The sequence below is a fragment of the Pongo abelii genome, chromosome 15 (assembly GCF_028885655.2).
Source record: "Pongo abelii isolate AG06213 chromosome 15, NHGRI_mPonAbe1-v2.0_pri, whole genome shotgun sequence".
Lineage (NCBI taxonomy): Eukaryota > Metazoa > Chordata > Mammalia > Primates > Hominidae > Pongo > Pongo abelii.
The window spans coordinates 30,442,254-30,460,603 of NC_072000.2; the positions used below are offsets into that span (position 1 = coordinate 30,442,254).

Here is an 18,350-nt window from a genome sequence, read left to right on the forward strand (position 1 = left end):
TTTTTTAAATGTAAATATGCATAATATAGATTTTTACTTATGTTTTGAACAAAATGATCTATCTGAGGGGAAACATAGATATGGAGAAGAAAACAGTCTAAGTTCAGCATTGGATAAACAGCCCAGAGGCCAAAAGATTTGTCACAATATGTGAGGTTTCTCCAAGATCAGAGGACTGTTTCTTATTAGAAAAGATGTAGCATTTATAGAAAGTGCCATTTAAAGGATTGTGTAGCTCAGAGGGGGAAAAAGCAATATTCTGGTAGGCTGCCTTTTGAAGCAGTAAACACCTTTCATGTCATTTAATAATGGCTTGGATAGGTTTGAAGAACTATGTCAAGCATTCTGAACACAAGGAATGTAAATTTGGTGAACTCTTTCAGTCATTTGAATCTTAAATCAACCAGTCATAGTGTCTGAAAACAGCTTGTTTGATTCATTTAAGCTTGTGGTTACAGTAGGGATAAGATTCTCAGGCCTACTGTTGTTTCATCTGTAGTTGTTGTGGAAGAAAAATATACACCAATTTTCTCCTTTCTAGGTCACATATCAAACTGATATGTGGTTTTAAGCAAAAGAGAAAAAATGGCTCATGTTTTCCCTGTTTATAAGGCAAAAATCAAGCAATTTCTAAATAATATAGAGATCATGACCCCAACTGAGCTCAAGGCCAGAGACTGGCGATTTCTTGTTTGAGTCACAAATGGTTGAATAGTTTATAGTGAATGTTTAGAATATGTGATTTAACTTTCAATCTACGAAGCCTAGTCAGAAAGGAAAACATGTTTTTTTTTACATTTTTTGCTAGTTTTGCATATTTAGATGGTATTGTCTTATTTGAGGAATTATTTCTGCTAAATTCTTCCTAGATTGAAAGTAGGAATTGCATTTATCTAACCTATCTTCTAGTGGTTTTAGTTGGCTGCATTATAAACAGGCCAACTCCTCTCTTCCTATACCAACCTGTGCTTCATTTTCTTAATATTTCTTTAATGTTTTTGAAATAATCTTACTCAAGATATAGATTCTTTGTCTGGGGAAATCCTAATTATATCAGTCAAGTTTCACATAACAGTAATGTTATACATCAATCATTTCATTGACAATATTTATTATTTTTAATAGGCTTTGCACTAAAAATAATCAAACTAATTCCATTTAAAAATATTCTGGATGTTCCAAAATTCAGGCTGGTGGTGAAAATTTGGCTGCATGAGATTTTTATTGGGTTTACAGGTTAACTGCTGTCATTGGGAATACTGAAATAATATTGCTTAGTCAATGACCTCATTGGGTTAAACGGAACACCAAAAGACAATCTTACAGGAAAAAATAAGTAGTTAGAATTTTGTTTTATTTAAGAGGATTATAGATATATTTGGAATGCCTTTTTAACAAAACAAGCCAATATTAATACCTTAGCTCATTCACTTTACCACATGTTAATCAGAGAGAATTCATTTAGCATTCATGTGGATTAAATAAATTCTATCACTAACATTGGTCTTGTCTTTGATTATTTTTGCTCTCTTTTTTTTTTTTTTTAAACCTATGTACAAGATCTAAAAAAGTGAGATTCTTGTTCAATTACAATAGGGTTAAAAAATTGGTCTATAATAAATGAAAACTCCAGGTATGTATCTCGTGTAAGGAAAATAAAAATTTATGAACCTGATACTATGAAGATAACAAAAATAAGGGAGTATGTGTGTGATTATGTTTTTTGAAACATAAGTTATTAATTTCCAACTATATTTTGACATCTGTATATGTTTTCATAAAGCTAGAAGGACTTTAAAATATTATCTGATTTATTGTTGTGGATAGCATGTGCTTGAACGCATCTACACTACCATATATTTTCCTTGGATAAGAGTCCAGTGGGGTTTAGAATAAGATTTCCTGGAACTGAGTCTCAGTTCTGTCATTAGTTATGGGCCTGAATAATTTTGTAATATTTCTGGACCTATTTTATCACAGGTGAAAGGGACATAGTTATAAGCCAGTTGTGAAGATGATGTAAAACCATCCATTTAAATGGTCTGACCTCCAAAGTCTACTCAGTAAGTAATAGCTATTATTGTTGGATGGTAGCATACCTAACAAGTCTGGTAAAGTAGATTTTCCCTAACACTGCTCCTATTTCCTCAAGCTAAAATCTTTTGTGAAGCCTCACCTAAATCATTTCTACACAGTTTAAGTCAATATTCATCACTTGCAAAAATTAAAACACACACACCAACAACTTTTATATGTGCTTATTTTTTCATCTTTCTATATAAAAGTTATCACTATTCTTATACTGTAGTTTTTACTGTTCTACTACTGTGTCACTCACAAAACTTGCAATTTGAGTTTGTTGCAAAGAAAACTTAATTAAAATATATTGACCCTCAATAGTAGTGGAGCAGAAAAAAGTGTTGGTCTCTATGCCTGTATTTAACAAGCTAGATGATTTGGCCACATCTTTCCATCAACAGAACTAAAAATATATAAAATATTTCAAGATTTTATTTTTTCAAACCACTGAGACAGTGTCAAAAATTACCAGGCAGTACTCTAAAAAAAAGCAGGAACTAATACAGCTAAAAAGACCACTGAAGATTTGCTGGATCTAATGAAACTGACTTCAGCTTTTGATTGCAATTCAGGTCAAAGATTACAAGAATCAAAGCTGAAAGGTCAAAGTCTAACAGGCTACACTTTACCCCTGAAACTGAGGCCCTAAAAGACTATACTCTCATAACGAGGATGACACTAAACAAACCTGGCTCCCTGACATTGAAGTAGAACAGTGAATCTTAGAAATTGTAATCACAAACCTTGTACTTTACAAATTAGTCAAGTTAGCATTTCCCTAATGTACTCAAAATTCTTAAACTAGAAATTCAGTTTAAATGATCCCAGAAACATGGTCTTCCCAGGTCCTCAGCAGAAGCAACATAAATCTTCCCTAGAAAAATACAGTCCATCCTTGACCTTAAGGAATTTGCATGAATAAATTCCTGAGAAAAATAATATATTAAAATAATAGATACACATAACAAGAAGGCATATTGAGTTAGAAATAAGCAAAAGCAGCAGACAACAGAAATAGATGCATACATCTTCAAATTCTGAAATCAGACACAGATTATAAACTAACAATGGTTGTATATTTAAAGGGGACAAAATCAAATTTGAAAGTATTTCTAGAATAATAAGCTATAATATATGACCTGAAAACACAGTAATAAAAATTAAAAACCCAATGGACATGTTTAATAGCAGATTGGACACAGACATAGAGACAATTAGTGAATTGGACAGCAAATCAGAAGAAATTATTCAAAAAAAGTACAGAGAAGTGAAAATAAGAAAAAATATGAGAAAAGGTAAAAAACATGGAGGATAGAGAGAAAAGATTTAATGAATAATGTGGAAAGAGACAGCAGTAAAAATATGGCACAAAACAATACTTGATTACCTAATATCTAAAAACGTCATAGAGCTAATGAAAGTCACTAATGCATGAATATACAGGTTTAGAGGACCCCAAGCATGAGCTATATAAAGAGAAATCTACACCTAGACATAGTGTTGTGAAACTACAGGTAGATAACAGCTGGGGTGGGGTGGGGAAGGAAATACAGATTAACTTTAAAAAATAGCAGCTGAATTCTCATCAGTGAAAGCTAAAAGACAGAGAAAGTAACTTTTTCAGTGTTCTGAGAGAAAATACTTATTATTTGCATCATTCTATACCCAGCAAATGTATCTTTCTTTTAGCATGAAGATGAAGTAAATCAATTCTCAGCCACCATCCCCTACCACCACCAAAAAAAAAAAAAAAAAAAAAAAAAAAAAAAAAAAAAAAAAAAACCAAATGGTTGTTTTCTTGTCTATGTAATGTTTATGTACACTTTTCCTATGGTTTGAATGTGTCTTCCAAGGTTCATGTGTTAGAAACTTAAGATGGTATCTTTAAGAGATGATTAGATTGTGAGGGTTCTGCCCTCATGATTGCAGTGATATCTTTATTGCAGGAGTGACATTGTTATAATAGTGAGATTGGCTCCCCCACTCTTTTCTTCCTCCTTCCACCATGGGATGATACAGCAATAAGGCCCTCACAAGATGTGAGTGCCATGCTCTTGGACTTCCCATACTCTACAACTGTGAATGAATCCATTTCTGTTCTTTATGAATTACCCAGTCTCAGGTATTCTATACCTTTGGCAGCACAGAATGAAGTAAGACAGGTGTACTTTTTTTTATTAGGAATGTATTTAAATTCCACTTTATTTAAATTCCGATATTACTCAAAGATTGTGGAAGTCTGTCTTTTATCATAGAAATTAGTGGGATATAATCATAGAACTGTAAGTTGATGTTCTTTTCTAAGGAAAGCAAGATTCTAGAGCAGAAACCTAAAGACTTGTTACTTTTCCTGACACCTCTGTATCCCTAAAGAGTGTTTCTCTAGTTCCTCTGGTTAGTTTGATAAGCTATTTTAAGAGTGATGGCAATTGAGTGAAGATCATGTTCTCATCCCCATGACAGCCAGTAAGCTTAGTGCTCTTTCATGGCCATAGGCCATCACTCAATAATATCTAAAACATATTGCCCAACAGAGAGCAAGGAATGAAAATGTAAACAGATCAGAATGAACATGTAACCTATCCACCGTAGCAAAATCTTCTTAAAGAGCTTAAAGTGCTGATGGTAAAGACGTATTTATACTATATTAGATCAAGGGACCATGAGGTAAATGCCAGCAACATAGTGTAAGTTAGAAGACCAAGCTTTTTCTGGTGTTAGATGATTTTTGGACACATTTGTCTTCAGTTTTCCCATTCAGCACTCCAAAATTGACTCATAAATAGCAACTCTTCTGTAGCACCTTCAGGTTATTTCAGTTAGGAATTTCCAGTGCTATACACAGGATTAAATGCATCCTACAGAGTTTGAAAGTGACTCAAATACACTAACAAGGAAAGGGGGGAAGTCTATGAGTTTCAGAGGTTTCCTCGGAGACTTGTAAAATATGCATTAGAAGTGAGCAATTTAAGCACCATGAATTTTATTACTAGCCCAAAAGTTACCCTGAGTCTTATATTTTAGCTGATTTACATTCATGCTGTCTTCAGGGTACAATAATGAGTTCGGTCTTGCTTATATCTGAGTTCAGTTTGTAAGGCAAACTCAGGAAAAGTGCTTAAAGTAATACAAGCAGAACCCTAAATTATTATTTTATAATTTGTCCTCTACTTTTAAAGAAAAATGATTGGTCAAAAGTAATATTTTTATAAAATTTTCCCAAACTGTTATCTTCCTATTAAATTTATTAAATTCTGGTTTATTCTCCTTCTTCATTTTTATCACACATATCTTTTACCATCTTTTACTTTCCCAAATCATCAAACAATACCAATTGGTAATACTGCATTTACTTATTTTTATTTTATCTATATCTTTATGTGTACATACTCTATGTATGTAGGTATATATGTATGTACGTATGTGTGTGTGTATGTATGTATGTATGTATGTATTTATCTATCATCTATCTTCCTTAAGATACCTTTATAATACCATTACTTATAGTAAAGAGTTTATGAAACATTCAAACATAATCATTGATATTATATTGTGAAAAGTTTAAATTAGTGCCTTTGTGAATCATATGCATTATTTATGTTTTTTTCACTTATTTCTAAGAAGAATATCAAACAAAACAAGAATGTCAATATTTCTGAGAGTAAATTCTTCTATTTTACCAAATTCCTCTTCTCTCTATGGCCAACATATATTCCAATCACACGCAAAACAAAAACAAACCCAAAATCTCTGCAAAACTGTCTTTGTTTCCTTACAAGAATAGATAATAAATATTGTCGATGTTATGTGGAGCCTCCAATTTGTAATTGCTCAATTGTCACTCTTCTTTTTACTCAGCTATTAAAATTAATAGCTTACTTTTTCAGTCTCAAGTCCTATAACAAACAATAATATTATGATTTACATTGTGGTGCATCTCAAGTTGTTTTAAAATCTGAACTAAAATTACCTTGAATATTTTGTGTTGGACTTCTATTACTAGCCATGCAATACTATTCTGAATACCTGGGAGGTAGACCAGGAGAACAGGCCCAAGAGGAGTCATTTAAATATCAATGGCGAGACAGAAGCACAATTCAAAAAATTCATAATTAAGGCAGTGTTTTCCTTTTGATAGTATGTATATTGGCATAATGTTGTTTTGAATTTTATTGGAAATATTTGAAAATAATACATAAACTATGTAATGTCAGTCTAGTTAAAACTTGTATTTTTGTGGTATATCCCTCAGTCTGATTTTTCCAACTGATTTGATAATGTTCAAAAAGCCAACATTTAAGATTCTGTTCCTCCAAATAATTTAAATAATATTCTTTTTCTCCAAAGAATATAAATAATAATGTCATTATAATCCCACAAAAGTAGTAGAAATAATGTGTACAATGATTTAATGAAATCTCCCCTGTGGGTGATGTTCAGCATTAAAATGTCACTATTAGTTGAATGCTTACCTTTCCCAAATATTCTAGTAAGCACTTTATATGCATTATCTTATTTACTGTCAATCATCCCAGTAGTACCATTAATATATCTTTTGTGTTAATAAGGAAAATTCTATTTAGGGTGGTTAAAGACCTTGTGTCAGCTGCTTAGCACTGGAGACTAAGTTCACTGGAATGAACTTGATTTTGTTTGATTCCAGAGTCTGTGTTCTTACGCTATAAATTATTCTCTCTTTCAAGATGCTATTGAGATCCTGGAATTGCTTTATGTATTTGATCTGAATAGGACAATCTGAATTTTTAAGGTCATTTAATGTTAAGTATAAAGTGAATTTTCTTTTTACATGACTGTAATTTCTCAAAGTGAATTCTCTTCTTCTCCTCTGAAATTATGCAGTGCTCACCCCATCTCTAACCATAATATCTTTGGTTGGCTTCTTAGCAATTGTCAGCATCTTTGCCACATGGTTGGAGGCCTGATATCAGTTTGTCACCATATAACGTATTTTTCCTATCTGGTTGGGAGCAGAGAGCAGGTGCTTGGAAATCCTGCTCTCATCCATTCTCCACACATGACTGGTCTATGTTCAGCTGAATTATGGTGAATATCACTTGAGAACTGCTGTAGTAACTGCACTTCAAGACCTGCCTGTAATCTTGCCCTGCTATTTGATATTCATTCAGCAAAGCACATAAATGAAATTATTAAAACTATTTAAGGACTCAGATATGCTCATATCATCTTCAAGACTTATCATCTTATTATAATACATGAGAAATCAACGTAATTCTGAAGAAGTTAAGCTTGACCCAGAGTTTGGAACACAATTGAAATACCTAATTGATGGTTTGTTATTAAACTATCAATTAGATGTATTTTTACTTTTAATTTTCAATGTTTTTGATCTGCTGGTTTACAATTGGGAAACTCACTCAAAAGAGAAATGAAATTCAAAATTATAATGATCTATCATCTTACACTGGTTAAGGTGGCTTTTTTCAAAGAGATAGGTAATAATGGATGCTGGCCAGGATATGGAGAAAGGGGAATCCTTGTACACCGTTGGTGCGATTGTAAATTAATATAGCCACTATGGAGGATAGTATGGAGGTTCCTTATAAAGCTAAAAATAATACTATCATATAATCCAGCAATCCCACTGCTGGGTATATATCCATAATAAAGAAAATTAGTATATTGAAGAGATATCTGCACTGCCATGTTTATTGCAGCACTGTTCACAATAGCCAACATATGGAATCACCCTAAGTATATACCAACAGATGAATTTATAAAGAAAGTATGGTACATATACACAATGAGGTATTATTCAACCGTAAAAAATAATGAAATCCTGCCATTTGCAACTTAGATTGAAATTGAACACAAAGGTTTATGTTAACAGATACTCATGTAAACAAACTTTCAAAAGACAATTTTCATTAATGCAAATATTTACATTAAACCAATCAATAATAAAAATTTGCCTTGCTTTAGCAAATGTTTTAAATAAAAATTAAGATGTAAAAATATGAATAAGAGAAGCCCTAATCACCCTGAAAAATAGTTATGTGTAAAAATTTTTAAAAATACATGTGAACACTTAAATGACTTAGTTGAAATAGATTTACAACTGTCTTGTATTACATACCTATTTTATACCACAAACGTACCTATATGTGGATTCTGGAAACCTCAGGTGGAGGTAGAGATTTTAAGATTAATAGCAAAGCTCCAGATATAGGTAGATTTTCATATATTTCAAAGGCAAGTATGCTCTGATACAAAATATGTTATTAGAGGAAAGCTTGCTTAAACTGTATAAGAGAGAAGCTTTTCTTGTTTCTAAGCACAGGTTTGAATTTTCTTCTGTTCATTTATTTCCCAGCAGGTGTCTCTATACAGCAGCGATATTCAGAAAGCACAAGAAGACAAGAACTAATTATATAAAAAAAGAAAATGTAGCAAGGAGAGAAATGAACTGGTCATAGAGTATATCTATGTTGACAATATGAAGTCTAACTAAAAATATATACTCTCCATAAATAGTTGTATAGCATATTTTGTTTTCTTCTGGATTTCATTTGTTTAAACAACTTTTTGAAAAGAGTCCTAGGAAAAGCTTTTAAAACAGTTTGTACTGTATACAACCTATATAGGTTGGTTTTATATATATATATATATATATATGTGCAGATTGGACCAAATACAAACCTCTAACGGTATCAGTTTACTCATTGCCATCTTGATCTGATAACTTCAGCATTTCAGATGAAACTTAAAGGAAGTAGAACTGATCTGTGCTATGATCATCAACAGTGATTTAAAGGTGATAGTAGACAGTAAGATATTAAAAAGCAGAAAGATAGTGTAAAATAATATCACTCAAAGATGTAAATTATCCAGCTTTCCTGGATCAATGCATTACAAAAGTCACTATTTTCATTTAGAATGAGATGCAAGAGTGAATATTTTTAATGCTTAATTGTCAATACATAAGCTTTTTAATCAAACAAAATTTATGCTTTGATGGATCCCAGTTGAATTTCTACCCTAAAATAGATTAAATAAAACATTTCAACTTTACAGATTAAAGGAATTGAACTCGTGCCTTTTTTATTGTAATTGCAGATTTAATGCATCACAACATTCTGAGATGAAAACATGAAATCAATACATGCTTAAAACTTAATAGCGTTAACTAAATTGCTTCTAAGTTAAACTTAAGTTTTAACATGTAGAGTTCTTATTTCCCATACAATAAACATTCACCCAGTATAAAAAGACATGAAAACTATAAATTTGTAGCATATGATAAAATATAAATATAAGAATATATTCCACAAAATGGTTAAAGACAGAAAAAAATTCTAGCTGGATGGATCTCAAAGACAGTTTGCTCAACTTTTACATTTATTGGATTTTTTAGGACATTAATAGAAATTTATAACATCTTAGAACTAAATATGTCACAAAAATGTATGTGTATTTTGGCCAACTATAGAGAGGCTATGGAATAATTGTACTCAATGAGGTCCAATTTTCCTTTCACTCTGATGTTATATTTCTTTTATCTTATGTTTATTTTAAAAAATTAATATGTTAATCTGAAGGGCCACTAAATAAATCTTCCAGGCTTCCATGATACTTTCGGAAATGGATTGAACTGGCTGGGCGTGGTGGCTCACACCTGTAATCCAAGCACTTTGGGAGGCCGGGGCGGGCGGAACACCTGAGGTTGGGAGTTCAAGACCAGACTGACCAACATGGAGAAACCCTGACTCTACTAAAAAAATAAAAAAAAAAAAAATACAAAATTACCCAGGCATGGTGGCACATGCCTGTAATCCCAGCTACTCAGGAGGCTGAGGCATGAGAATTGCTTGAACCTGGGAAGCGGAGGTTGCAATGAGTCCAGATCGTGCCATTGCACTCCAGCCTGGGCAACAATAGCAAAACTCCGTCAAAAAAAATAAAAAAGATAGAACTTTTTAAATTCATTCTATTTAGATTAACAATCTGATTTCAAATTATCAGATAATATTTTCTGGTTTAAGATGAACAGAAAATACACTTGTCAATGTTTTCTCAAAGTCTTTTATAAGAACAAATTGGTGATTAAAAAAAAAAAAAAAACAGGAAAGGAGGTAGTGAGAAGGCCACAAAAATGGAGAATTCCCAGTAAAGGAGAATGAGTACATCTTTAAAGAGAAATCAGAGTTGATAGGGTATATCCCAAGAATAAACATGGTTTTGTCCAAGGAGCCAAGAAGAAGCTCCAGGTTCTAAATCAACGAATTAAAAGGAGTGTGTCATGGGGCAACAAAAATGGGTTACTGAAATGTAAATCCATGAGAGCAGGGGTTTCTTTGGTCTTGTTTGCTGCTGGAACTGGCATAGAATTTTGCCTGGCAATAAAGAATTCAGTACAACATACAGAAATTTACTGCCGGTAGAGTAAGATCTGTCATTGTTTCATAGTTATTTTTTCCTCTTTATGGCTAATCAAGATATGGAGTTAGAATAAGCTCAGCTTTGTTGCACTCTCAGGCTTTATTTTCCGCTCTGGGAACCTTTCGAAGGCATAAGACCAGTGGTGTGCTGCAGCTGCCTTCTATGGTCTATTAAAAGCCAACTATTAAATTTTTAGGAATTTTGCAAGACAGGTTTTAAACGCACCTATCTTTTTAAAAAAAATCTACAAAATAAATCCATACTTCCATATATTATAATAAAAACATGCAATACATACTCAATATTCATTACTTTCTAATTATTCCACTACATTTTAATGCTATTTATGATCTTGTGGTTATTTACATCTGCGTGGATGGTGGAAAAACTATCCAGTTGTCCCTCCATATCCCTGGAGATAATTGGTTCCAGGATCACTCCCACTAAAACAGAATCCATGAATGCTTAAGTCCCTGATTTAAAATGGCATATTATTTACTTGTAACTTATCGATATTCTCCCGTATACTTTAAATCCTCTCTAGAATACTTATAATACTTAATACAATGTACATGCTATGTAAATAATTGTTATGCTCTATTATCTTTTTACTTGTATTATTTTTATTGTATGTATATTGAGTTTATTAGAATATTTTTGATCAGCAGAGGGCTTTTTTATTGTTGTTCTTTCTGGATATGCATATGTATATACATGTTTTTCCACCTGCTCTACCATATGGAAATAGTTTGCTGACATTCTTCTAGATAGCCACCAAAACCCAACCAATAAATTTAGCCCATATTATACACAGCAGAAAATTTAGCCCATATTATACACAGTAGAATTTATTTGTGCTTGCAGCACCCATATACATGGAAGAACTCAATGATGAGTGACTCAAAAGAAGTAATTAGAATTTGGAGCTTATAGATAATACAATTTTAATAGGTGAAAGGGAGAGAGAGAAAGGCACCTAGGGAAAACAGATGACTTTTTGGAAAGATAAATGGGCTTTCAGAAGAAAAAACAGGAGATAAAGTTTATGATAATGCTTGTCTATATAGTTATGAATGTTTTTTCCTGTTTCCTTCAGGGCCATAATACTCCCTTGGAGAAGGGGTTTGAGGTAGGTTTTATTTACATTTTCCCTTCTGGGATTAGACCTACCCTGAAGTGCAATTTATAGCAGCCTTATTTCCCATAAGTTTCTACTTTTATTCAGATAAAGAAAGCTCTAGGAAGGCTTTTTTTTTCTGCATCTGTTGAAAAGTTTTAAATAGTTTACTTAGATACATTTATTAGATTTGAATGAAAAGGTTGGTGTACTTTACTTTTCAAAGTATATACCAATTTTACAATTCTTTCTTCTTTACAGTAAACCTCATTTCTGACAAGTGGTTGGCTGTCTTAGCTTGACTTGAGATATGAAAATATAGGTAGTACATTTTTCTAGCAATCATCTACAAAGATGAAAATTTCTCTCTCAGATAGGCACTTGGACTTTTTCTTAACATTTTGTAGAAATAAGTAGTTTATTGGAGAGTATGTGAACCCTCTTTTCTCAATAGATGGTCTTGTTAAATATATTTTTAAAATATGACAACAAAAGAACACAAGAAACTTTGATAAATTTTATTTTATAAAAACAAGAGTATTTGTTCTGCAAACACAATGTTAAGAAAAGAAAGAAACTGCAGACTGGGTTAGTATGTGCAAAACAGGTAACTAATACAGACTTGTATTTACAATATAAAAAGAATCTGAAATACTTAATATGAATATATATATTTTTGAGACAGAGTCTCACATTGTAACCCAGGCTGGAATACAGTGGTACCATTTTGGCTCACTGCAGCCTCAACTTCCCTGGCTCAGGTGATCCTCCTACCTCAGCCTCTCAAGTATCTGGGACTCTAGGTGTGTGCCACCATGCCCAGCTAATTTTTTGTATTTTCTATAGAGATGGGGTTTTGCTGTGTTCCCCAGGCTGGTCTAGAATTCCTAGGCTCAATTGATTCGCCCACCTCGGTCTCCTAAAGTGCTGGGATTATAGGTGTGCACCCACCCTTAATAAGACTAATTTTAAGAAAACAAACAACCAAATAGAAAATGAGCAAAGGATTTGACAGGTATTTCACGAAACATATGTGGATGATAAATATGCATAATAAGAGTTTCAAAATCAGTAGTCATTAGGGAAATACTAATTGAAACCATGAGATACCATAGGTTGCTTGCAAGAATAAATGTGATATACCATTTTTGAAAATAAATTAGAAATTTTTTATAAAGTTAAACATAAGCCTATGACTCAGTAATCCTACTCACAGTATTTAACCAAGATAAATGAAGACTTAGGTTCATACAAAAACTTGTATGGAAAGGTTTATAATGGTCTTATTTGTTATTGTCAAAAACTGGGAAAACCTAAACATCCTTCATTGGTTAATGGATAAATAGTAACATATACATCCAATGAAATACTAGTCGGCAATAGAAAAACCTAATTAATAATATACACACAACATGGATGAATCTCAAATGCATGTGCTAAGTAACAAGAGGCAGAGAGGAAAAATTTTATATGGTATGATTCTATCTAATGACATTCTGGAAAACTAAAATTATAGGAACAGAAAACACATTAATGTTTGCTATGGGCTGGGCGGGCAGGAGGTGTTGACTATAAAGTGCAGCAACAGGGTTTATTTGGGGGGTGATGAACTATTTTGCAGTTTGATTGTGGTCATGGTTTTATATGACGGTAAGCATTTATCAAATTTGACAGGGTGGTACATCAAAAAGTAAAATTTATGTGAATTTGAAAAGTGAATAATAATAACAATGACAACATTAATCATAAAATCCTAGATGAGTAACAATGCCAAAAAAGTGATATAAAGACAAGAAGAACTTACAGCATTAGCACAAAACATTTTTTAAAAATTTAGGTCTCAGCTTCGTTGTTATCTCCTCAGAAAAGTTTTCCCTGACCATTGAGTATGAAGTATCTACTTGTCATTCTCAATCACAGCATCTTAATTTAATTATCTCCCTTGCACTTAATTCTAATCCAATGTTTTCTCATTTATTTAAGTTTTTATTATTTTTTGTTGTTTGTATTCCTGTGTTAAAATGTAATCTTGTTTTCTGTGATGCTCACGACTGTGAGCTGAGGACTTTGAATAATTCCTGGCATGAAAGATTACTTGATACACTTTGGTTAAATGAGGATAATGTCATTAGTCTTTGAACTGCAGTGTAGGAGTTCCAAGATTTTAAATAAGATTAACATGTCATATAATAAAAAACATTGATCAAAATTGAAATACCAAACAAAAGTCTCTGAAAAGCCACAAGTATTCAATAAATATCAATTTCTTACTAATATGAGTTGGGAAGTAAAATAATAAGGGCTAAAATTGACTAAAATATTTAGGTAGTATCTTTGGAAAAGTAGGTAAAAACATATAAAGTATAAAAATGTTTTGAACTAAAAATAAAGAACACTTTAATATAAAACCATATATCAGAAGAAAGAAAGAAAAGGCTGTGATTTTTTGCATAATTTGGATAAGAAACTCATCACATAGTTTTCACATACTTGGAAGAAAAGTGAATAGCTTCAAGATGGCACCAAGAAAGAATTGCACAGATGCCAAATATACAGCTTAGGACACAATCAACTCCTTGCATTAAAACGACATGTCATCCTAAGTTGGTTGCAAATTCCTGATTTGAGCAAAAGAATGGATGGCAATATAGAATCCCCCAGTTATGAGTTACTCATTAATTCATTAACTTGTAAGATTAAAACTAAGAAGCAGGACTCAAAAATGTGTTTAGGTTTTTGTCTTAGTATACACATTTAAGCTTGCTTGTTTGAGAACATCTGTTGTTTTATATATGGACTTTTTTTCTCAATTACCTATCTGTATCAGTCTAACTGTGAACAAATTGTAGAGAACAGATTGATGTTGCTTCGACCTCTTTACCTAACAATATAACTGCAAAGACTAATTGTTAGGTGGGAAAGCTGACAGTTTATTCTCTGGAAGGGCTGGTGATTGGGATTGTAATGATCTTGAAAGATATTGTTGCAACTGTACCACTTCCACTGTTCCTACTATTCCTTTTTGCCTCAGATGAGGTTGCTCTGAGATAGGAGTTACAGCAAGGAAGTGTTAACATAATTATTATTACTAAGTTACTTAGCTGAATATGAAAAATGACCCACTGAGGATTTTTATATCTTCTAAGATCTGAGTGAGCCAAAAGGTAATCAAGAACACCCTGCACTGATGTAGAATATGGCCTGCTTTAAGTCCACTTTAAATAGCTATTCATTTTCTCATCCTTTCATTTACCCAGAGGCACTTATGGAATATCTGTGGTGTAACTGACCTTGTTCTAGGTACTTGTTCTCTGTTTTGAGACATCTCCTGGAGACCGAGGTCTTGGAAATGTGGCACTGCTGTTGCCACTTTATTGTTCTATTCTTGATGTGACATTTTTGACAACATTTTAAATATTTCTAAAAGATATAATAATTTTGTAGCAAATGAAAATAATATGAAATCCTTTGCAAAATACTAAGGTCAGTGGTTTTTCTATATGAAAAATAAAATCATAACTTAGAGGTGGGATAGACAAGGATCACCAAAGAAAGTACACGTGTTGAACTGTTAAGATGTTTGAAATAAGAAATCTCGCTAGCAGAAAGCTGGAAAGAGTAGCGATACTATCTGAATATAGATTGGAACTATTTTAGAATACAGGGTAAAGAATACAGTTTCTTAAAGAAAGAGATTGGTCTTTATATGTTTGTATTTCAAAACGTCAAGCTTAATAAAGAACCAAAACTAGTCCCGTTGAGGAGTAAGAAATTGTCTGTTATTTTGCCAGTATTCTAATTATTATATCTATTATATCCAACAATCACATGATATCTATACAAAAGAAAAGAAAAAGACAATGAACAATACCTCAACTACAATTCTACATGTCTATATATATGTATATATAAATAACAATTTTCTCTCTACAGATTGCAATTCTACATGTTTATATATATATGTAAATATATATACATATATGTTATATATACATATATATTATATATACATATATGTTATATATATATATATATACACACACACTACAAAAAGGGAGAATTCACTTCAGAACACAAGCAAACCTCTATGGCATTGAACACAAATCTGAAGCAAAAAAACTATTATTCAAAAAATATTTGAGACCATTAACAAGAAACTTGAGTAAAATGTTAAAACAAAAAAAACCAAAACAAAACAGGATTAATACTCAATACATGACCAGCCAAACAATAATATATTTTATGAGATAAATATTTCTTTCATATTAAACAATAAATAATAAAAGTAAAAATTAACCAGGGGACAAAAATAAAAAAAGAATTAGACCTAAGGATGCTTTCAATAGGATTTTTATTGTCATAATAACATAAAGAAATTAGAAAACTTTGGGCTATTTAATGAGCAGGATATACACATCATTATAACCACTATGCATACACATGTGAGTTCAATTATTTCTCTCTCTGATATTATCAACCTCATTTCATGATGCTAGCAATTATCATAGTAGCTAGCATTTATGTTTACTTACTATGTGTATGTTCTTTATACAATATAAACGGCATGCCAGATATTCAAATAGCAATGCCACCTTGGCAATTCTGTGATTAAATCTGTGTTTTTTTACTAAGGTTCAGAAGCTTTGGAATATTCACAGATGATATACTATACCTTATATCCTTGTAGATGATTAATAAGCATGTTCTACTAAGTGAAACAGGAAAGGAATAATTTTAAAATTTGAGTCAAGTATATTTATGTATAAATTAATTCATATATAATTTCTCCTGAAAACTAGGCACTGCTCTTAACTTTACTTATTATTTTCCTCTTTCCTTGACTCTGTCTATGCTAGACGATTCCTCATTTCTCCATAAAACTAAGAAAACATATGCATCAGCATATCTTACAACCAGTGGATACTAAGAGTTAATTTATTGGCACATTTCATGCAAAATTAATAAGAATGGAGGAGAAATAAGAGCCTGAGTGTATTAAATTTTCCTATTAGACTACTACCTGATTTTTGTAGGCCTAGTCATATATTTCTTGGAGATAGAGCAGGGTATAGGACATGTTTATAGCTATTAAATATTTATATTTAAAAAGAGAAAGTAAGTACATAAGACCACTGTTAGAAATTTTAGAATTTGTAAGTTGAAAAAAAAAAGAAACTTTAAGAAACAGCTGTTTTTGTTTATGGTTTCATTCTTCCAGGAGATAAATCAGATTCAGTGTGGATCTGTGAAAACAGCATTGGAAGTGGAATCAGCAGGCCTCAGTAGGAGCTCTAAACCCTTAAAGAAATTACTGAAAGTTTAGTCAGGGCGCTTTACTTCTCTAAACCTCAGTTTTCTTATATTTTATACAGAAATGATTATTTTTGTTCTGAGAATCTTAGTTACTATGAATAATGATAATAATATAAATGAATAATAGAAATGGAAACTCTTCATGCATTATAAAATACTACAGTGTATTCAGAGCAAATTTAATAAGCTGATTGAGAAGTTTTGCTGAGTGTAGCCTTCCTGGTCTAGAATACACCAGCTGAAATGTCTACTCAAAGAAGCTATAGACAGAGTAACTAAAAGGGTATATATCATTCTTAGGTCAAGAAGGGAAGCCAGAAGTCAAGGCCACAGAAGACACAGGAAACATCATCTCCAAAGTGGGAGACAAAGCTGTTAACAGGAAATTATTTGTAAAGTCAATAGCCAAGCAAAACAGAAAAAGGACAAGAAATCTATCACCTATGGGTATGAATGGTTCTAGGGAAGTCTGTTGACAATTGGAGAGTCTCAAAGGCGCTTTATGGTACTTATTTTATGACCCTGAGTCTGGAGTCTGATGAATTAGAGAGGAAATTCTGCTCTGGGCAACATTTAAGAGATAGTATCTCCAGGCAGTAACTTTCGTATTAACTCTCATAAGATTGATGCCATTCTGTCATCTAAAGTGTGGACAAAAGTAGTATTAAAGCAAAATGAAAGAATATACTAATCTTTGCATAGTTAATTTATAGCAATGCGATCTTTTAATCTGTGTTTTTCTTTTTGGTCTCCTTGGAAAGCATGGTCATGCAGAGCAGCAGTTCTCCAAACTTTTCAGCACCAGGGACTGGTTTCGTGGAAGGCAACTTTTCCACATTCCAGGGTGTGGATGGGGGATGGTTTCAGGATTCAAATGCATTACATTTATTGTGTACTTTCTTTCTATTATTATTACATTGTAATATATAATGAAATAATTATACAACTCCCTGTAAGTGGGACCCCTGAGCTTGTTTTCCTGCAACTAGATGGTCCCATCTGGGATGATGGGAGACAGTGACAGATCATCAGGCATTAGATTCTCATAAAGAGCAGGCAACCTAGATCCCTCACATGCACAATTCACAATAGGGTTCATGCTCCAATGAGCATCTAATGCTGCCATTGACCTGACAGGAGGCGGAGCTCAGGTGGTAATGCCAGTGATGGGGAGCTGCTGTAATACAGATAAAGCTTTGCTCACTTGCCCACTGCTCACCTTCTGCTGTGTGGCTTGGTTCCTAAGCCGTACGGGCTATGCACTGGTACCGGTCAATGGCCCGGGGGTTGGGGAACCCTGATGCAGAGTTACCTGTAGACTTAAAAGTAATCTATACCCCACAATTTTATTTTAAGATGAATTCTTCAGGATTACAAGCCAATTAGTTTAGCCACATAGGGCACTTATTTTAGTAAGACACAA

At 32.5% G+C, this 18,350-nt stretch overlaps 1 long non-coding RNA gene across 1 annotated transcript in view; it reads left to right on the top strand.

Moving 5' to 3' along the window:
• The window catches only part of LOC103892326 (uncharacterized), a 46,325-nt gene extending 28,711 nt beyond the window's left edge, over window positions 1-17,614 (top strand). The window contains exon 3 of the long non-coding RNA XR_008513018.2: window positions 17,228-17,614. This is a non-coding gene — a long non-coding RNA (uncharacterized LOC103892326). The remainder of the gene's footprint in view (window positions 1-17,227) is intronic.
• Window positions 17,615-18,350: the final 736 nt, after the last annotated feature.